General features: G+C 36.2%; 1 protein-coding gene across 2 annotated transcripts in view; it reads left to right on the forward strand.

Annotated features, from left to right (window-relative positions):
* The window catches only part of LOC115102465 (cyclin-dependent kinase 14), a 273,353-nt gene that overhangs the window by 187,505 nt on the left and 63,432 nt on the right, over positions 1 to 22,416 (forward strand). The gene's annotated exons all lie outside the window — the stretch shown is intronic.

Raw genomic sequence — 22,416 nt, forward strand, 5'->3', positions numbered from 1 at the left:
TCTCTCACTGTCTCGCTCTCTTTGTCTCTCTGTCTCTGTCTCTCTGTGTCTCTGTCTCTCTCTCTCTCTTTGTTTATCTGCATCCCTACACCATTCCAATGCAATGGTCTTCCTCCCTCTTTCTATGCGTTTCTCCATATCTCTCCCCCTTCTCTCTTACCTTAAGAGTCTATGAGAATACGGGGAGTGAGAATACGTCTACTCTGCTCAATGCTTTGCAACATAAAGTTGTTTATGAATGTATTGTATTAATATGAATTATGTTGATCTGGTCAGCCATGTGCTTCTTTAGCTTCAGCCAAGATTTGAAACAAGACCTCAAGGAGGCAGTTATCACATACCTGTATGTACATATACTGTATATACCAAAATAAAGGAAACACCAACATAGTGTCTTATTGGGCCGTTGGACCACCACAAGCCATCAGAACAGCTTCAATGCACCTTGGCATAGATTCTACAAGTGTCTGGAACTATTGGAGTGATGCGACATCATTCTTCCACTATGTTTTTGATGGTGGCGGAAAATGCTGTTTCAGGCGCCTCTCCGGAATTTCCCATAAGTGTTCAATTGGGTTGAAATCTGGTGACTGAGACACACACACACACACACTCACACACACACACTTTAAACCCCCTCTGCTCCTCCTCACTGAGGTCTCTTCTTCTAGCCATGGTAGCAATTATAATGGGCAATTAAGCATGTTTATATATGACCCTAAACATTTTTTATTTAAAAACATTTATAATTTTCCAGTCGCAATACCCAACCTGGCATTCTACATGACAGTTCAGTTGCCATCGAATCAGAACAGGACATTCAACTGTGTCATTCAGAGAGGACATACCACCCATATTATTAGACTACAAACACAGATACATACTGAGCCAATCCTATCCGTTCACCCCACTCATCATCAGTGTCAAAGCCCAAAGCCTGTTCAGATAGCTTCATAGGAGCTGCATTGGGACCGCCTGCCAGAGGCAACCCACCCACAGCCTGGTCATTTTAATATGAGAATCATTCTCATTTTAAATTCCCCAGATGAGGATTGATTGATCTCTATTAATCCTGTTATCAGCAGGCCACAGTAGGTTGTTCTGTTAGGAGAAGCAGGAGCTCTGTGGCGGTCACCGGGCTGGGAGAGATGGTGGCTCTCTTTGTGCTGTTACACACACACACACATGCATATGCACACACACACATGCATGCATGATTGCACGCTCTCTCTCTCATACACACGCACACATACACAAACACACTAAGACAAAGAGCCAGGCTTTTGATTGAGGAAGAATATAGTCAAATTAAAACTGTTATACTGTATAAATGAAGTCCTTGGTGGATCAATACTGTAGCAGCAGGGAGGGAGGGAGGAATGAAAGGAGGGAGGGAGGAATGAAAGAGGGGAGGGAGGGAGGAATGAAAGGAGGGAGGGAGGGAGGAATGAAAGGAGGGAGGGAGGGAGGAATGAAAGGAGGGAGGGAGGAATGAAAGGAGGGAGGGAGGGAGGAATGAAAGGAGGGAGGGAGGAATGAAAGGAGGGAGGGAGGGAGGAATGAAAGGAGGGAGGGAGGAATGAAAGGAGGGAGGGAGGGAGGAATGAAAGGAGGGAGGGAGGAATGAAAGGAAGGAGGGAGGGAGGAATGAAAGGGGGGAGGGAGGAATGAAAGGAGGGAGGGAGGAATGAAAGGAGGGAGGGAGAGAATAACAAATGGTGGTGGAGGAGGGGAAGAGAAGTTAAATAAAAGGGATCATTGTTATCCTGGGTGTTAGCCTGCTAGTGAAACATGGTGATGTTGTTTTGTGCAGCAGGTAGACAGGCAGCAGGAGAATAGAGACTGATGGGAAATGCCCCAGCCCAACATACCACTGGGAGTTAAACCTGACTGTCAGGAGAATAGAGACTGATGGGAAATGCCCCAGCCCAACATACCACTGGGAGTTAAACCTGACTGTCAGCACTCTAACACTAACTAACATGAGCTTTACATTTATTACAACACCACAGATAATGAAGAAAGAAACATAGCACACACACACACACACACACACACAATCCAATTCACTCACTCACTCACACACACACACACACACACACACACAAATACACGCGCACAACACATACTTTATACACACACATAACACAAACACACACACACAGCATGTTCAACATTAAAGCTGAATCTTTATTAGTGTTATCTGGCTAGGGACTGAAGGAGAACATGGTTTATTCTGCCACAAATGCACTCCGTTGTCTAATGTGTTGGGAATTATAGAGACAATAGCTAGACAGATTTATTATGAACAATGGAAGAATTACAGCAGGAATAATAGACCACCCAGTCACCCAGGGGGGTGAATTGGATTGTGATTGTGACATTTAACAGAAACACTGTGGGAATCTGAGACAGAAGTAGTGTACAATAATAATGTCCTTGACTCGACCTTATAGTATTACAGACTCTGATATCTCGCAGTATTACAGACTCTGATATCTCACTGTATTACAGACTCTGATATCTCACTGTATTACAGACTCTGATATCTCACTGTATTACATACTCTGATATTACAGACTCTGATATCTCACTGTATTACAGACTCTGATATCTCACTGTATTACATACTCTGATATCTCACTGTATTACATACTCTGATATCTCACTGTATTACAGACTCTGATATCTCACTGTATTACAGACTCTGATATCTCACTGTATTACATACTCTGATCTCTCGCAGTATTACGGACTCTGATATCTCACTGTATTACAGACTCTGATATCTCACTGTATTACATACTCTGATATCTCACTGTATTACAGACTCTGATATCTCACTGTATTACAGACTCTGATATCTCACTGTATTACATACTCTGATATCTCGCAGTATTACAGACTCTGATATCTCACTGTATTACAGACTCTGATATCTCACTGTATTACAGACTCTGATATCTCGCAGTATTACAGACTCTGATATCTCACTGTATTACAGACTCTGATATCTCACTGTATTACATACTCTGATATCTCGCAGTATTACAGACTCTGATATCTCACTGTATTACAGACTCTGATATCTCACTGTATTACATACTCTGATATCTCGCAGTATTACAGACTCTGATATCTCACTGTATTACAGACTCTGATATCTCACTGTATTACATACTCTGATATCTCACTGTATTACATACTCTGATATCTCACTGTATTACAGACTCTGATATCTCACTGTATTACAGACTCTGATATCTCACTGTATTACATACTCTGATCTCTCGCAGTATTACGGACTCTGATATCTCACTGTATTACATACTCTGATATCTCACTGTATTACAGACTCTGATATCTCACTGTATTACAGACTCTGATATCTCACTGTATTACATACTCTGATCTCTCGCAGTATTACGGACTCTGATATCTCGCAGTATTACGGACTCGGATATCTCGCAGTATTACAGACTGATATATTTCAGTATTACAGACTCTGATATCTCACTGTATTACATACTCTGATATCACTCAGTATTACATACTCTGATATCACTCAGTATTACGGACTCTGATATCTCGCAGTATTACGGACTCGGATATCTCGCAGTATTACAGACTGATATCTTTCAGTATTACAGACTCTGATATCTTTCAGTATAACAGACTCTGTTATCTCGCAGTATTACGGACAGATATCTCGCAGTATTACGGACAGATATCTCGCAGTATTACGGATTCTGATATCACTCAGTATTATGGACTCTGATATCTCCCAGTATTACAGACCGATATCTTTCAGTATTACAGACTCTGATATCTCGCTGTATTACAGACTCTGATATCTCGCAGTATTACGGACTGATATACTTCAGTATTACGGACTGATATACTTCAGTATTACGGACTGATATACTTCAGTATTACGGACTCTGATATCTCCCAGTATTACAGACCGATATCTTTCAGTATTACAGACTCTGATATCTCTTAGTATTACAGACTCTGATATCTCTTAGTATTACAGATTCTGATATCTCTTAGTATTACAGACTCTGATATCTCTTAGTATTACAGACTCTGATATCTCTTAGTATTACAGACTCTGATATCTCTTAGTATTGCAGACTCTGATATCTCTTAGTATTACAGATTCTGATATCTCTTAGTATTACAGACTCTGATATCTCTTAGTATTACAGACTCTGATATCTCTCAGTATTACAGACTCTGATATCTCTTAGTATTACAGACTCTGATATCTCTTAGTATTACAGACTCTGACATCTCTTAGTATTACAGACTCTGATATCTCTTAGTATTACAGACTCTGATATCACGCAGTATTACAGATTCTGATATCTCGCAGTATTACGGAATGATATATTTCAGTATTACGGACTGATATCTTTCAGTATTACGGACTCTGATATCTCGCAGTATTATGGACTGATATCTTTCAGTATTACGGACTGATATCTTTCAGTATTACGGACTCTGATATCTCGCTGTATTACAGACTGATATCTCGCAGTATTACAGACTCTGATATCTCACTGTATTACAGACTCTGATATCTCACTGTATTACATACTCTGATATCTCACTGTATTACAGACTCTGATATCTCACTGTATTACATACTCTGATATCTCGCAGTATTACAGACTCTGATATCTCACTGTATTACAGACTCTGATATCTCACTGTATTACAGACTCTGATATCTCGCAGTATTACAGACTCTGATATCTCACTGTATTACAGACTCTGATATCTCACTGTATTACATACTCTGATATCTCGCAGTATTACAGACTCTGATATCTCACTGTATTACAGACTCTGATATCTCACTGTATTACATACTCTGATATCTCGCAGTATTACAGACTCTGATATCTCACTGTATTACAGACTCTGATATCTCACTGTATTACATACTCTGATATCTCACTGTATTACATACTCTGATATCTCACTGTATTACAGACTCTGATATCTCACTGTATTACAGACTCTGATATCTCACTGTATTACATACTCTGATCTCTCGCAGTATTACGGACTCTGATATCTCACTGTATTACATACTCTGATATCTCACTGTATTACAGACTCTGATATCTCACTGTATTACAGACTCTGATATCTCACTGTATTACATACTCTGATCTCTCGCAGTATTACGGACTCTGATATCTCGCAGTATTACGGACTCGGATATCTCGCAGTATTACAGACTGATATATTTCAGTATTACAGACTCTGATATCTCACTGTATTACATACTCTGATATCACTCAGTATTACATACTCTGATATCACTCAGTATTACGGACTCTGATATCTCGCAGTATTACGGACTCGGATATCTCGCAGTATTACAGACTGATATCTTTCAGTATTACAGACTCTGATATCTTTCAGTATAACAGACTCTGTTATCTCGCAGTATTACGGACAGATATCTCGCAGTATTACGGACAGATATCTCGCAGTATTACGGATTCTGATATCACTCAGTATTATGGACTCTGATATCTCCCAGTATTACAGACCGATATCTTTCAGTATTACAGACTCTGATATCTCGCTGTATTACAGACTCTGATATCTCTTATTACGGACTGATATACTTCAGTATTACGGACTGATATACTTCAGTATTACGGACTGATATACTTCAGTATTACGGACTGATATACTTCAGTATTACGGACTCTGATATCTCCCAGTATTACAGACCGATATCTTTCAGTATTACAGACTCTGATATCTCTTAGTATTACAGACTCTGATATCTCTTAGTATTACAGACTCTGATATCTCTCAGTATTACAGACTCTGATATCTCTTAGTATTACAGACTCTGATATCTCTTAGTATTACAGACTCTGATATCTCTTAGTATTACAGACTCTGATATCTCTTAGTATTACAGACTCTGATATCTCTTAGTATTACAGACTCTGATATCTCTTAGTATTACAGACTCTGATATCTCTCAGTATTACAGACTCTGATATCTCTTAGTATTACAGACTCTGATATCTCTTAGTATTACAGACTCTGATATCTCTTAGTATTACAGACTCTGATATCTCTTAGTATTACAGACTCTGATATCTCTTAGTATTACAGACTCTGATATCTCTTAGTATTACAGATTCTGATATCTCGCAGTATTACGAATGATATATTTCAGTATTACAGACTGATATCTTTCAGTATTACAGACTCTGATATCTCGCAGTATTATGGACTGATATCTTTCAGTATTACGGACTGATATCTTTCAGTATTACGGACTCTGATATCTCGCTGTATTACAGACTGATATCTCGAGTATTACAGACTCTGATATCTCACTGTATTACAGACTCTGATATCTCACTGTATTACAGACTCTGATATCTCACTGTATTACATACTCTGATATCTCGCAGTATTACGGACTCTGATATCTTTCAGTATTACGGACTCGGATATCTCGCAGTATTACAGACTGATATCTTTCAGTATTACAGACTCTGATATCTTTCAGTATTACAGACTCTGATATCTCTCAGTATTACAGAACACTCTGATATCTCTTAGTATTACAGACTCTGATATCTCTTAGTATTACAGACTCTGATATCTCTTAGTATTACAGACTCTGATATCTCTTAGTATTACAGATTCTGATATCTCTTAGTATTACAGACTCTGACATCTCTTAGTATTACAGACTCTGATATCTCTTAGTATTACAGACTCTGATATCACGCAGTATTACAGATTCTGATATCTCGCAGTATTACGGAATGATATATTTCAGTATTACGGACTCTGATATCTCGCTGTATTACAGACTCTGATATCTCGCAGTATTACGGACTGATATACTTCAGTATTACGGACTGATATCTTTCAGTATTACGGACTCTGATATCTCGCAGTATTATGGACTGATATCTTTCAGTATTACGGACTGATATCTTTCAGTATTACGGACTCTGATATCTCACTGTATTACAGACTCTGATATCTCACTGTATTACATACTCTGATATCTCGCAGTATTACAGACTCTGATATCTCGCAGTATTACGGACTCGGATATCTCGCAGTATTACAGACTGATATCTTTCAGTATTACAGACTCTGATATCTTTCAGTATAACAGACTCTGTTATCTCGCAGTATTGCAGACAGATATCTCGCAGTATTACGGATTCTGATATCACGCAGTATTATGGACTCTGATATCTCCCAGTATTACAGACCGATATGTTTCAGTATTACAGACTCTGATATCTCTTAGTATTACAGACTCTGATATCTCTTAGTATTACAGATTCTGATATATCTTAGTATTACAGACTCTGATATCTCTTAGTATTACAGACTCTGATATCTCTCAGTATTACAGACTCTGATATCTCTTAGTATTACAGACTCTGATATCTCTTAGTATTACAGACTCTGATATCTCTTAGTATTACAGACTCTGATATCTCTTAGTATTACAGACTCTGATATCTCTCAGTATTACAGACTCTGATATCTCTTAGTATTACAGACTCTGATATCTCTTAGTATTACAGACTCTGATATCTCTTAGTATTACAGACTCTGATATCTCTCAGTATTACAGACTCTGATATCTCTTAGTATTACAGACTCTGATATCTCTCAGTATTACAGACTCTGATATCTCTTAGTATTACAGACTCTGATATCTCTTAGTATTACAGATTCTGATATCTCGCAGTATTACGGACTGATATACTTCAGTATTACGGACTGATATCTTTCAGTATTACGGACTCTGATATCTCGCAGTATTATAGACTGATATCTTTCAGTATTACGGACTGATATCTTTCAGTATTACGGACTCTGATATCTCGCAGTATTACAGACTCTGATATCTCACTGTATTACATACTCTGATATCTCGCAGTATTACGGACTGATATACTTCAGTATTACGGACTGATATCTTTCAGTATTACGGACTCTGATATCTCGCAGTATTATAGACTGATATCTTTCAGTATTACGGACTGATATCTTTCAGTATTACGGACTCTGATATCTCGCAGTATTACAGACTCTGATATCTCACTGTATTACATACTCTGATATCACGCAGTATTACAGATTCTGATATCTCGCAGTATTACGGACTGATATACTTCAGTATTACGGACTGATATCTTTCAGTATTACGGACTCTGATATCTCGCAGTATTATAGACTGATATCTTTCAGTATTACGGACTGATATCTTTCAGTATTACGGACTCTGATATCTCGCTGTATTATGGACTGATATCTCGCAGTATTACAGACTCTGATATCTCACTGTATTACAGACTCTGATATCTCACTGTATTACATACTCTGATATCTCACTGTATTACAGACTCTGATATCTCACTGTATTACATACTCTGATATCTCGCAGTATTACAGACTCTGATATCTCACTGTATTACAGACTCTGATATCTCACTGTATTACAGACTCTGATATCTCGCAGTATTACAGACTCTGATATCTCACTGTATTACAGACTCTGATATCTCACTGTATTACATACTCTGATATCTCGCAGTATTACAGACTCTGATATCTCACTGTATTACAGACTCTGATATCTCACTGTATTACATACTCTGATATCTCTTAGTATTACAGACTCTGATATCTCACTGTATTACAGACTCTGATATCTCACTGTATTACATACTCTGATATCTCACTGTATTACATACTCTGATATCTCACTGTATTACAGACTCTGATATCTCACTGTATTACAGACTCTGATATCTCACTGTATTACATACTCTGATCTCTCGCAGTATTACGGACTCTGATATCTCACTGTATTACATACTCTGATATCTCACTGTATTACAGACTCTGATATCTCACTGTATTACAGACTCTGATATCTCACTGTATTACATACTCTGATCTCTCGCAGTATTACGGACTCTGATATCTCGCAGTATTACGGACTCGGATATCTCTTGTATTACAGACTGATATATTTCAGTATTACAGACTCTGATATCTCACTGTATTACATACTCTGATATCACTCAGTATTACATACTCTGATATCACTCAGTATTACGGACTCTGATATCTCGCAGTATTACGGACTCGGATATCTCGCAGTATTACAGACTGATATCTTTCAGTATTACAGACTCTGATATCTTTCAGTATAACAGACTCTGTTATCTCGCAGTATTACGGACAGATATCTCGCAGTATTACGGACAGATATCTCGCAGTATTACAGACTCTGATATCACTCAGTATTATGGACTCTGATATCTCCCAGTATTACAGACCGATATCTTTCAGTATTACAGACTCTGATATCTCGCTGTATTACAGACTCTGATATCTCGCAGTATTACGGACTGATATACTTCAGTATTACGGACTGATATCTTCAGTATTACGACTGATATACTTCAGTATTACGGACTGATATCTTCAGTATTACGGACTCTGATATCTCCCAGTATTACAGACCGATATCTTTCAGTATTACAGACTCTGATATCTCTTAGTATTACAGACTCTGATATCTCTTAGTATTACAGATTCTGATATCTCTTAGTATTACAGACTCTGATATCTCTTAGTATTACAGACTCTGATATCTCTTAGTATTACAGACTCTGATATCTCTTAGTATTACAGACTCTGATATCTCTTAGTATTACAGATTCTGATATCTCTTAGTATTACAGACTCTGATATCTCTTAGTATTACAGACTCTGATATCTCTCAGTATTACAGACTCTGATATCTCTTAGTATTACAGACTCTGATATCTCTTAGTATTACAGACTCTGACATCTCTTAGTATTACAGACTCTGATATCTCTTAGTATTACAGACTCTGATATCACGCAGTATTACAGATTCTGATATCTCAGTATTACGGAATGATATATTTCAGTATTACGGACTGATATCTTTCAGTATTACGGACTCTGATATCTCGCAGTATTATGGACTGATATCTTTCAGTATTACGGACTGATATCTTTCAGTATTACGGACTCTGATATCTCGCTGTATTACAGACTGATATCTCGCAGTATTACAGACTCTGATATCTCACTGTATTACAGACTCTGATATCTCACTGTATTACAGACTCTGATATCTCACTGTATTACATACTCTGATATCTGCAGTATTACGGACTCTGATATCTCGCAGTATTACGGACTCGGATATCTCGCAGTATTACAGACTGATATCTTTCAGTATTACAGACTCGGATATCTTTCAGTATTACAGACTCTGATATCTCTCAGTATTACAGACTCTGATATCTCTTAGTATTACAGACTCTGATATCTCTTAGTATTACAGATTCTGATATCTCTTAGTATTACAGACTCTGATATCTCTTAGTATTACAGATTCTGATATCTCTTAGTATTACAGACTCTGACATCTCTTAGTATTACAGACTCTGATATCTCTTAGTATTACAGACTCTGATATCACGCAGTATTACAGATTCTGATATCTCTCAGTATTACGGAATGATATATTTCAGTATTACGGACTCTGATATCTCGCTGTATTACAGACTCTGATATCTCGCAGTATTACGGACTGATATACTTCAGTATTACGGACTGATATCTTTCAGTATTACGGACTCTGATATCTCGCAGTATTATGGACTGATATCTTTCAGTATTACGGACTGATATCTTTCAGTATTACGGACTCTGATATCTCACTGTATTACAGACTCTGATATCTCACTGTATTACATACTCTGATATCTCGCAGTATTACAGACTCTGATATCTCGCAGTATTACGGACTCGGATATCTCGCAGTATTACAGACTGATATCTTTCAGTATTACAGACTCTGATATCTTTCAGTATAACAGACTCTGTTATCTCGCAGTATTGCAGACAGATATCTCGCAGTATTACGGATTCTGATATCACTCAGTATTATGGACTCTGATATCTCCCAGTATTACAGACCGATATGTTTCAGTATTACAGACTCTGATATCTCTTAGTATTACAGACTCTGATATCTCTTAGTATTACAGATTCTGATATATCTTAGTATTACAGACTCTGATATCTCTTAGTATTACAGACTCTGATATCTCTTAGTATTACAGACTCTGATATCTCTTAGTATTGCAGACTCTGATATCTCTTAGTATTACAGACTCTGATATCTCTTAGTATTACAGACTCTGATATCTCTTAGTATTACAGACTCTGATATCTCTCAGTATTACAGACTCTGATATCTCTTAGTATTACAGACTCTGATATCTCTTAGTATTACAGACTCTGATATCTCTTAGTATTACAGACTCTGATATCTCTCAGTATTACAGACTCTGATATCTCTTAGTATTACAGACTCTGATATCTCTCAGTATTACAGACTCTGATATCTCTTAGTATTACAGACTCTGATATCACGCAGTATTACAGATTCTGATATCTCGCAGTATTACGGACTGATATACTTCAGTATTACGGACTGATATCTTTCAGTATTACAGACTCTGATATCTCGCAGTATTATAGACTGATATCTTTCAGTATTACGGACTGATATCTTTCAGTATTACGGACTCTGATATCTCGCAGTATTACAGACTCTGATATCTCACTGTATTACATACTCTGATATCTCGCAGTATTACGGACTCTGATATCTCTTAGTATTACAGACTCTGATATCTCTCAGTATTACAGACTCTGATATATCTTAGTATTACAGACTCTGATATCTCTCAGTATTACAGACTCTGATATCTCTTAGTATTACAGACTCTGATATCTCTTAGTATTACAGACTCTGATATCTCTTAGTATTACAGATTCTGATATCTCTTAGTATTACAGACTCTGACATCTCTTAGTATTACAGACTCTGATATCTCTTAGTATTACAGACTCTGATATCACGCAGTATTACAGATTCTGATATCTCGCAGTATTACGGAATGATATATTTCAGTATTACGGACTCTGATATCTCACTGTATTACAGACTCTGATATCTCGCAGTATTACGGACTGATATACTTCAGTATTCTGATATCTTTCAGTATTACGGACTCTGATATCTCGCAGTATTATGGACTGATATCTTTCAGTATTACGGACTGATATCTTTCAGTATTACGGACTCTGATATCTCACTGTATTACAGACTCTGATATCTCACTGTATTACAGACTCTGATATCTCGCAGTATTACAGACTCTGATATCTCGCAGTATTACGGACTCTGATATCTCCTTAGTATTACAGACTGATATCTTTCAGTATTACAGACTCTGATATCTTTCAGTATAACAGACTCTGTTATCTCTTAGTATTACAGACAGATATCTCGCTTTAGTATTACAGACTCTGATATCTCAGTATTATGGACTCTGATATCTCCCAGTATTACAGACCGATATCTTTCAGTATTACAGACTCTGATATCTCTTAGTATTACAGACTCTGATATCTCTTAGTATTACAGACTCTGATATCTCTTAGTATTACAGACTCTGATATCTCTTAGTATTACAGACTCTGATATCTCTTAGTATTACAGACTCTGATATCTCTTAGTATTACAGACTCTGATATCTCTTAGTATTACAGACTCTGATATCTCTTAGTATTACAGACTCTGATATCTCTTAGTATTACAGACTCTGATATCTCTTAGTATTACAGACTCTGATATCTCTTAGTATTACAGACTCTGATATCTCTCAGTATTACAGACTCTGATATCTCTTAGTATTACAGACTCTGATATCTCTCAGTATTACAGACTCTGATATCTCTTAGTATTACAGACTCTGATATCTCTTAGTATTACAGATTCTGATATCTCTTAGTATTACGGACTGATATCTTTCAGTATTACAGGACTCTGATATCTTTCAGTATATACAGACTCTGATATCTCTTTCAGTATTATAGACTCTGATATCTTTCAGTATTACGGACTGATATCTTTCAGTATTACGGACTCTGATATCTCTTAGTATTACAGACTCTGATATCTCACTGTATTACAGACTCTGATATCTCGCAGTATTACGGACTGATATACTTCAGTATTACGGACTGATATCTTTCAGTATTACGGACTCTGATATCTCGCAGTATTATAGACTGATATCTTTCAGTATTACGGACTGATATCTTTCAGTATTACGGACTCTGATATCTCTTAGTATTACAGACTCTGATATCTCACTGTATTACATACTCTGATATCACGCAGTATTACAGATTCTGATATCTCGCAGTATTACGGACTGATATACTTCAGTATTACGGACTGATATCTTTCAGTATTACGGACTCTGATATCTCGCAGTATTATAGACTGATATCTTTCAGTATTACGGACTGATATCTTTCAGTATTACGGACTCTGATATCTCGCTGTATTACAGACTGATATCTCTTTCAGTATTACAGACTCTGATATCTCACTGTATTACAGACTCTGATATCTCACTGTATTACATACTCTGATATCTCACTGTATTACAGACTCTGATATCTCACTGTATTACATACTCTGATATCTCGCAGTATTACAGACTCTGATATCTCACTGTATTACAGACTCTGATATCTCACTGTATTACAGACTCTGATATCTCGCAGTATTACAGACTCTGATATCTCACTGTATTACAGACTCTGATATCTCACTGTATTACAGACTCTGATATCTCTTAGTATTACAGACTCTGATATCTCACTGTATTACAGACTCTGATATCTCACTGTATTACATACTCTGATATCTCTTAGTATTACAGACTCTGATATCTCTTGTATTACAGACTCTGATATCTCACTGTATTACATACTCTGATATCTCTTGTATTACATACTCTGATATCTCTTGTATTACAGACTCTGATATCTCACTGTATTACAGACTCTGATATCTCACTGTATTACAGACTCTGATATCTCTTAGTATTACGGACTCTGATATCTCACTGTATTACATACTCTGATATCTCACTGTATTACAGACTCTGATATCTCACTGTATTACAGACTCTGATATCTCACTGTATTACATACTCTGATATCTCTCTGTATTACAGACTCTGATATCTCTTAGTATTACAGACTGATATCTTTCAGTATTACAGACTCTGATATCTCAGTATTTCTGTATCACTTAGTATTACAGACTCTGATATCTCACTGTATTACAGACTCTGATATCTCAGTATTACATACTCTGATATCTTTCAGTATTACGGACTCTGATATCTTTCAGTATTACGGACTCTGATATCTCGCAGTATTACAGACTGATATCTTTCAGTATTACAGACTCTGATATCTTTCAGTATTACAGACTCTGATATCTCGCAGTATTACAGACTCTGATATCTCACAGTATTACAGACAGATATCTCGCAGTATTACGGATTCTGATATCACTCAGTATTATGGACTCTGATATCTCCCAGTATTACAGACTCTGATATCTTTCAGTATTACAGACTCTGATATCTCTCAGTATTACAGACTCTGATATCTCTTAGTATTACAGACTGATATACTTCAGTATTACGGACTGATATACTTCAGTATTACAGACTGATATCTTCAGTATTACGGACTCTGATATCTCTTCAGTATTACAGACTCTGATATCTCTTAGTATTACAGACTCTGATATCTTTCAGTATTACAGACTCTGATATCTCTTAGTATTACAGACTCTGATATCTCTTAGTATTACAGACTCTGATATCTCTTAGTATTACAGACTCTGATATCTCTTAGTATTACAGACTCTGATATCTCTTAGTATTACAGACTCTGATATCTCTTAGTATTACAGACTCTGATATCTCTTAGTATTACAGACTCTGATATCTCTTAGTATTACAGACTCTGATATCTCTTAGTATTACAGACTCTGATATCTCTTAGTATTACAGACTCTGATATCTCTTAGTATTACAGACTCTGATATCTCTTAGTATTACAGACTCTGACATCTCTTAGTATTACAGACTCTGATATCTCTTAGTATTACAGACTCTGATATCACGCAGTATTACAGATTCTGATATCTCGCAGTATTACGGAATGATATATTTCAGTATTACGGACTGATATCTTTCAGTATTACAGACTCTGATATCTCGCAGTATTATGGACTGATATCTTTCAGTATTACGGACTGATATCTTTCAGTATTACGGACTCTGATATCTCGCTGTATTACAGACTGATATCTTTTTCAGTATTACAGACTCTGATATCTCACTGTATTACAGACTCTGATATCTCACTGTATTACAGACTCTGATATCTCACTGTATTACATACTCTGATATCTCGCAGTATTACAGACTCTGATATCTCGCAGTATTACGGACTCGGATATCTCGCAGTATTACAGACTGATATCTTTCAGTATTACAGACTCTGATATCTTTCAGTATTACAGACTCTGATATCTCTCAGTATTACAGACTCTGATATCTCTTAGTATTACAGACTCTGATATCTCTTAGTATTACAGACTCTGATATCTCTTAGTATTACAGACTCTGATATCTTTAGTATTACAGATTCTGATATCTCTTAGTATTACAGACTCTGACATCTCTTAGTATTACAGACTCTGATATCTCTTAGTATTACAGACTCTGATATCACTTAGTATTACAGATTCTGATATCTCTCAGTATTACAGAATCTGATATCTTTCAGTATTACAGACTCTGATATCTCGCTGTATTACAGACTCTGATATCTCTTAGTATTACAGACTGATATACTTCAGTATTACGGACTGATATCTTTCAGTATTACAGACTCTGATATCTCTTAGTATTATGGACTGATATCTTTCAGTATTACAGACTGATATCTTTCAGTATTACGGACTCTGATATCTCACTTAGTATTACAGACTCTGATATCTCACTGTATTACATACTCTGATATCTCTTAGTATTACAGACTCTGATATCTCGCAGTATTACAGACTCTGATATCTCTTAGTATTACAGACTGATATCTTTCAGTATTACAGACTCTGATATCTTTCAGTATAACAGACTCTGTTATCTCGCAGTATTACGCAGACAGATATCTTTCAGTATTACGGATTCTGATATCTTTCGCAGTATTATGGACTCTGATATCTCCCAGTATTACAGACCGATATCTTTCAGTATTACAGACTCTGATATCTCTTAGTATTACAGACTCTGATATCTCTTAGTATTACAGACTTCTGATATCTCTTAGTATTACAGACTCTGATATCTCTTAGTATTACAGACTCTGATATCTCTCAGTATTACAGACTCTGATATCTCTTAGTATTACAGACTCTGATATCTCTTAGTATTACAGACTCTGATATCTCTTAGTATTACAGACTCTGATATCTCTTAGTATTACAGACTCTGATATCTCTTAGTATTACAGACTCTGATATCTCTTAGTATTACAGACTCTGATATCTCTTAGTATTACAGACTCTGATATCTCTTAGTATTACAGACTCTGATATCTCTCAGTATTACAGACTCTGATATCTCTTAGTATTACAGACTCTGATATCTCTCAGTATTACAGACTCTGATATCTCTTAGTATTACAGACTCTGATATCACGCAGTATTACAGATTCTGATATCTCGCAGTATTACGGACTGATATACTTCAGTATTACGGACTGATATCTTTCAGTATTACGGACTCTGATATCTCGCAGTATTATAGACTGATATCTTTCAGTATTACGGACTGATATCTTTCAGTATTACGGACTCTGATATCTCGCAGTATTACAGACTCTGATATCTCACTGTATTACATACTCTGATATCTCGCAGTATTACGGACTCTGATATCTCTTAGTATTACAGACTCTGATATCTCTCAGTATTACAGACTCTGATATATCTTAGTATTACAGACTCTGATATCTCTCAGTATATCTCTGATATCTCTTAGTATTACAGACTCTGATATCTCTTAGTATTACAGACTCTGATATCTCTTAGTATTACAGATTCTGATATCTCTTAGTATTACAGACTCTGACATCTCTTAGTATTACAGACTCTGATATCTCTTAGTATTACAGACTCTGATATCACGCAGTATTACAGATTCTGATATCTCTCAGTATTACAGAATCTATATTTCAGTATTACAGACTCTGATATCTCTGTATTACAGACTCTGATATCTCTTAGTATTACAGACTGATATACTTCAGTATTACGGACTGATATCTTTCAGTATTACGGACTCTGATATCTCTTAGTATTATGGACTGATATCTTTCAGTATTACGGACTGATATCTTTCAGTATTACAGACTCTGATATCTCACTGTATTACAGACTCTGATATCTCTGTATTACATACTCTGATATCTCTTAGTATTACAGACTCTGATATCTCTCAGTATTACAGACTCTGATATCTCGCAGTATTACAGACTGATATCTTTCAGTATTACAGACTCTGATATCTTTCAGTATAACAGACTCTGTTATCTCGCAGTATTGCAGACAGATATCTCGCAGTATTACGGATTCTGATATCACGCAGTATTATGGACTCTGATATCTCCCAGTATTACAGACCGATATGTTTCAGTATTACAGACTCTGATATCTCTTAGTATTACAGACTCTGATATCTCTTAGTATTACAGATTCTGATATATCTTAGTATTACAGACTCTGATATCTCTTAGTATTACAGACTCTGATATCTCTCAGTATTACAGACTCTGATATCTCTTAGTATTGCAGACTCTGATATCTCTTAGTATTACAGACTCTGATATCTCTTAGTATTACAGACTCTGATATCTCTTAGTATTACAGACTCTGATATCTCTCAGTATTACAGACTCTGATATCTCTTAGTATTACAGACTCTGATATCTCTTAGTATTACAGACTCTGATATCTCTTAGTATTACAGACTCTGATATCTCTTAGTATTACAGACTCTGATATCTCTCAGTATTACAGACTCTGATATCTCTTAGTATTACAGACTCTGATATCTCTCAGTATTACAGACTCTGATATCTCTTAGTATTACAGACTCTGATATCACGCAGTATTACAGATTCTGATATCTCGCAGTATTACGGACTGATATACTTCAGTATTACGGACTGATATCTTTCAGTATTACGGACTCTGATATCTCGCAGTATTATAGACTGATATCTTTCAGTATTACGGACTGATATCTTTCAGTATTACGGACTCTGATATCTCGCAGTATTACAGACTCTGATATCTCACTGTATTACATACTCTGATATCTCGCAGTATTACGGACTGATATACTTCAGTATTACAGACTGATATCTTTCAGTATTACGGACTCTGATATCTCGCAGTATTATAGACTGATATCTTTCAGTATTACGGACTGATATCTTTCAGTATTACGGACTCTGATATCTCGCAGTATTACAGACTCTGATATCTCACTGTATTACATACTCTGATATCACGCAGTATTACAGATTCTGATATCTCGCAGTATTACGGACTGATATACTTCAGTATTACGGACTGATATCTTTCAGTATTACGGACTCTGATATCTCGCAGTATTATAGACTGATATCTTTCAGTATTACGGACTGATATCTTTCAGTATTACGGACTCTGATATCTCGCTGTATTACAGACTGATATCTCGCAGTATTACAGACTCTGATATCTCACTGTATTACAGACTCTGATATCTCACTGTATTACATACTCTGATATCTCACTGTATTACAGACTCTGATATCTCACTGTATTACATACTCTGATATCTCGCAGTATTACAGACTCTGATATCTCACTGTATTACAGACTCTGATATCTCACTGTATTACAGACTCTGATATCTCGCAGTATTACAGACTCTGATATCTCACTGTATTACAGACTCTGATATCTCACTGTATTACATACTCTGATATCTCGCAGTATTACAGACTCTGATATCTCACTGTATTACAGACTCTGATATCTCACTGTATTACATACTCTGATATCTCGCAGTATTACAGACTCTGATATCTCACTGTATTACAGACTCTGATATCTCACTGTATTACATACTCTGATATCTCACTGTATTACATACTCTGATATCTCACTGTATTACAGACTCTGATATCTCACTGTATTACAGACTCTGATATCTCACTGTATTACATACTCTGATCTCTCGCAGTATTACGGACTCTGATATCTCACTGTATTACATACTCTGATATCTCACTGTATTACAGACTCTGATATCTCACTGTATTACAGACTCTGATATCTCACTGTATTACATACTCTGATCTCTCGCAGTATTACGGACTCTGATATCTCGCAGTATTACGGACTCGGATATCTCGCAGTATTACAGACTGATATATTTCAGTATTACAGACTCTGATATCTCACTGTATTACATACTCTGATATCACTCAGTATTACATACTCTGATATCACTCAGTATTACGGACTCTGATATCTCGCAGTATTACGGACTCGGATATCTCGCAGTATTACAGACTGATATCTTTCAGTATTACAGACTCTGATATCTTTCAGTATAACAGACTCTGTTATCTCGCAGTATTACGGACAGATATCTCGCAGTATTACGGACAGATATCTCGCAGTATTACGGATTCTGATATCACTCAGTATTATGGACTCTGATATCTCCCAGTATTACAGACCGATATCTTTCAGTATTACAGACTCTGATATCTCGCTGTATTACAGACTCTGATATCTCGCAGTATTACGGACTGATATACTTCAGTATTACGGACTGATATACTTCAGTATTACGGACTGATATACTTCAGTATTACGGACTGATATACTTCAGTATTACGGACTCTGATATCTCCCAGTATTACAGACCGATATCTTTCAGTATTACAGACTCTGATATCTCTTAGTATTACAGACTCTGATATCTCTTAGTATTACAGATTCTGATATCTCTTAGTATTACAGACTCTGATATCTCTTAGTATTACAGACTCTGATATCTCTTAGTATTACAGACTCTGATATCTCTTAGTATTGCAGACTCTGATATCTCTTAGTATTACAGATTCTGATATCTCTTAGTATTACAGACTCTGATATCTCTTAGTATTACAGACTCTGATATCTCTCAGTATTACAGACTCTGATATCTCTTAGTATTACAGACTCTGATATCTCTTAGTATTACAGACTCTGACATCTCTTAGTATTACAGACTCTGATATCTCTTAGTATTACAGACTCTGATATCACGCAGTATTACAGATTCTGATATCTCGCAGTATTACGGAATGATATATTTCAGTATTACGGACTGATATCTTTCAGTATTACGGACTCTGATATCTCGCAGTATTATGGACTGATATCTTTCAGTATTACGGACTGATATCTTTCAGTATTACGGACTCTGATATCTCGCTGTATTACAGACTGATATCTCGCAGTATTACAGACTCTGATATCTCACTGTATTACAGACTCTGATATCTCACTGTATTACAGACTCTGATATCTCACTGTATTACATACTCTGATATCTCGCAGTATTACGGACTCTGATATCTCGCAGTATTACGGACTCGGATATCTCGCAGTATTACAGACTGATATCTTTCAGTATTACAGACTCGGATATCTTTCAGTATTACAGACTCTGATATCTCTCAGTATTACAGACTCTGATATCTCTTAGTATTACAGACTCTGATATCTCTTAGTATTACAGATTCTGATATCTCTTAGTATTACAGACTCTGATATCTCTTAGTATTACAGATTCTGATATCTCTTAGTATTACAGACTCTGACATCTCTTAGTATTACAGACTCTGATATCTCTTAGTATTACAGACTCTGATATCACGCAGTATTACAGATTCTGATATCTCGCAGTATTACGGAATGATATATTTCAGTATTACGGACTCTGATATCTCGCTGTATTACAGACTCTGATATCTCGCAGTATTACGGACTGATATACTTCAGTATTACGGACTGATATCTTTCAGTATTACGGACTCTGATATCTCGCAGTATTATGGACTGATATCTTTCAGTATTACGGACTGATATCTTTCAGTATTACGGACTCTGATATCTCACTGTATTACAGACTCTGATATCTCACTGTATTACATAGTCTGATATCTCGCAGTATTACAGACTCTGATATCTCGCAGTATTACGGACTCGGATATCTCGCAGTATTACAGACTGATATCTTTCAGTATTACAGACTCTGATATCTTTCAGTATAACAGACTCTGTTATCTCGCAGTATTGCAGACAGATATCTCGCAGTATTACGGATTCTGATATCACGCAGTATTATGGACTCTGATATCTCCCAGTATTACAGACCGATATGTTTCAGTATTACAGACTCTGATATCTCTTAGTATTACAGACTCTGATATCTCTTAGTATTACAGATTCTGATATATCTTAGTATTACAGACTCTGATATCTCTTAGTATTACAGACTCTGATATCTCTCAGTATTACAGATATCTCTATCTCTTAGTATTACAGACTCTGATATCTCTTAGTATTACAGACTCTGATATCTCTTAGTATTACAGACTCTGATATCTCTTAGTATTACAGACTCTGATATCTCTCAGTATTACAGACTCTGATATCTCTTAGTATTACAGACTCTGATATCTCTTAGTATTACAGACTCTGATATCTCTTAGTATTACAGACTCTGATATCTCAGTATTACAGACTCTGATATCTCTTATATTACAGACTCTGATATCTCTCAGTATTACAGACTCTGATATCTCTTAGTATTACAGACTCTGATATCACGGTACTTCTGATATCTTTCACTGATATTATTACGGACTGACTTTCAGTGATATCTGATATCTCAGTATTATAGACTGATATCTTTCAGTATTACGGACTGATATCTTTCAGTATTACGGACTCTGATATCTCGCAGTATTACAGACTCTGATATCTCACTGTATTACATACTCTGATATCTCGCAGTATTACGGACTCTGATATCTCTTAGTATTACAGACTCTGATATCTCTCAGTATTACAGACTCTGATATATCTTAGTATTACAGACTCTGATATCTCTCAGTATTACAGACTCTGATATCTCTTAGTATTACAGACTCTGATATCTCTTAGTATTACAGACTCTGATATCACGCAGTATTACAGATTCTGATATCTCGCAATATTACGGAATGATATATTTCAGTATTACGGACTCTGATATCTCGCTGTATTACAGACTCTGATATCTC

The sequence above is a fragment of the Oncorhynchus nerka genome, linkage group LG3 (assembly GCF_034236695.1).
Source record: "Oncorhynchus nerka isolate Pitt River linkage group LG3, Oner_Uvic_2.0, whole genome shotgun sequence".
Classification (NCBI taxonomy): Eukaryota; Metazoa; Chordata; class Actinopteri; order Salmoniformes; family Salmonidae; genus Oncorhynchus; species Oncorhynchus nerka.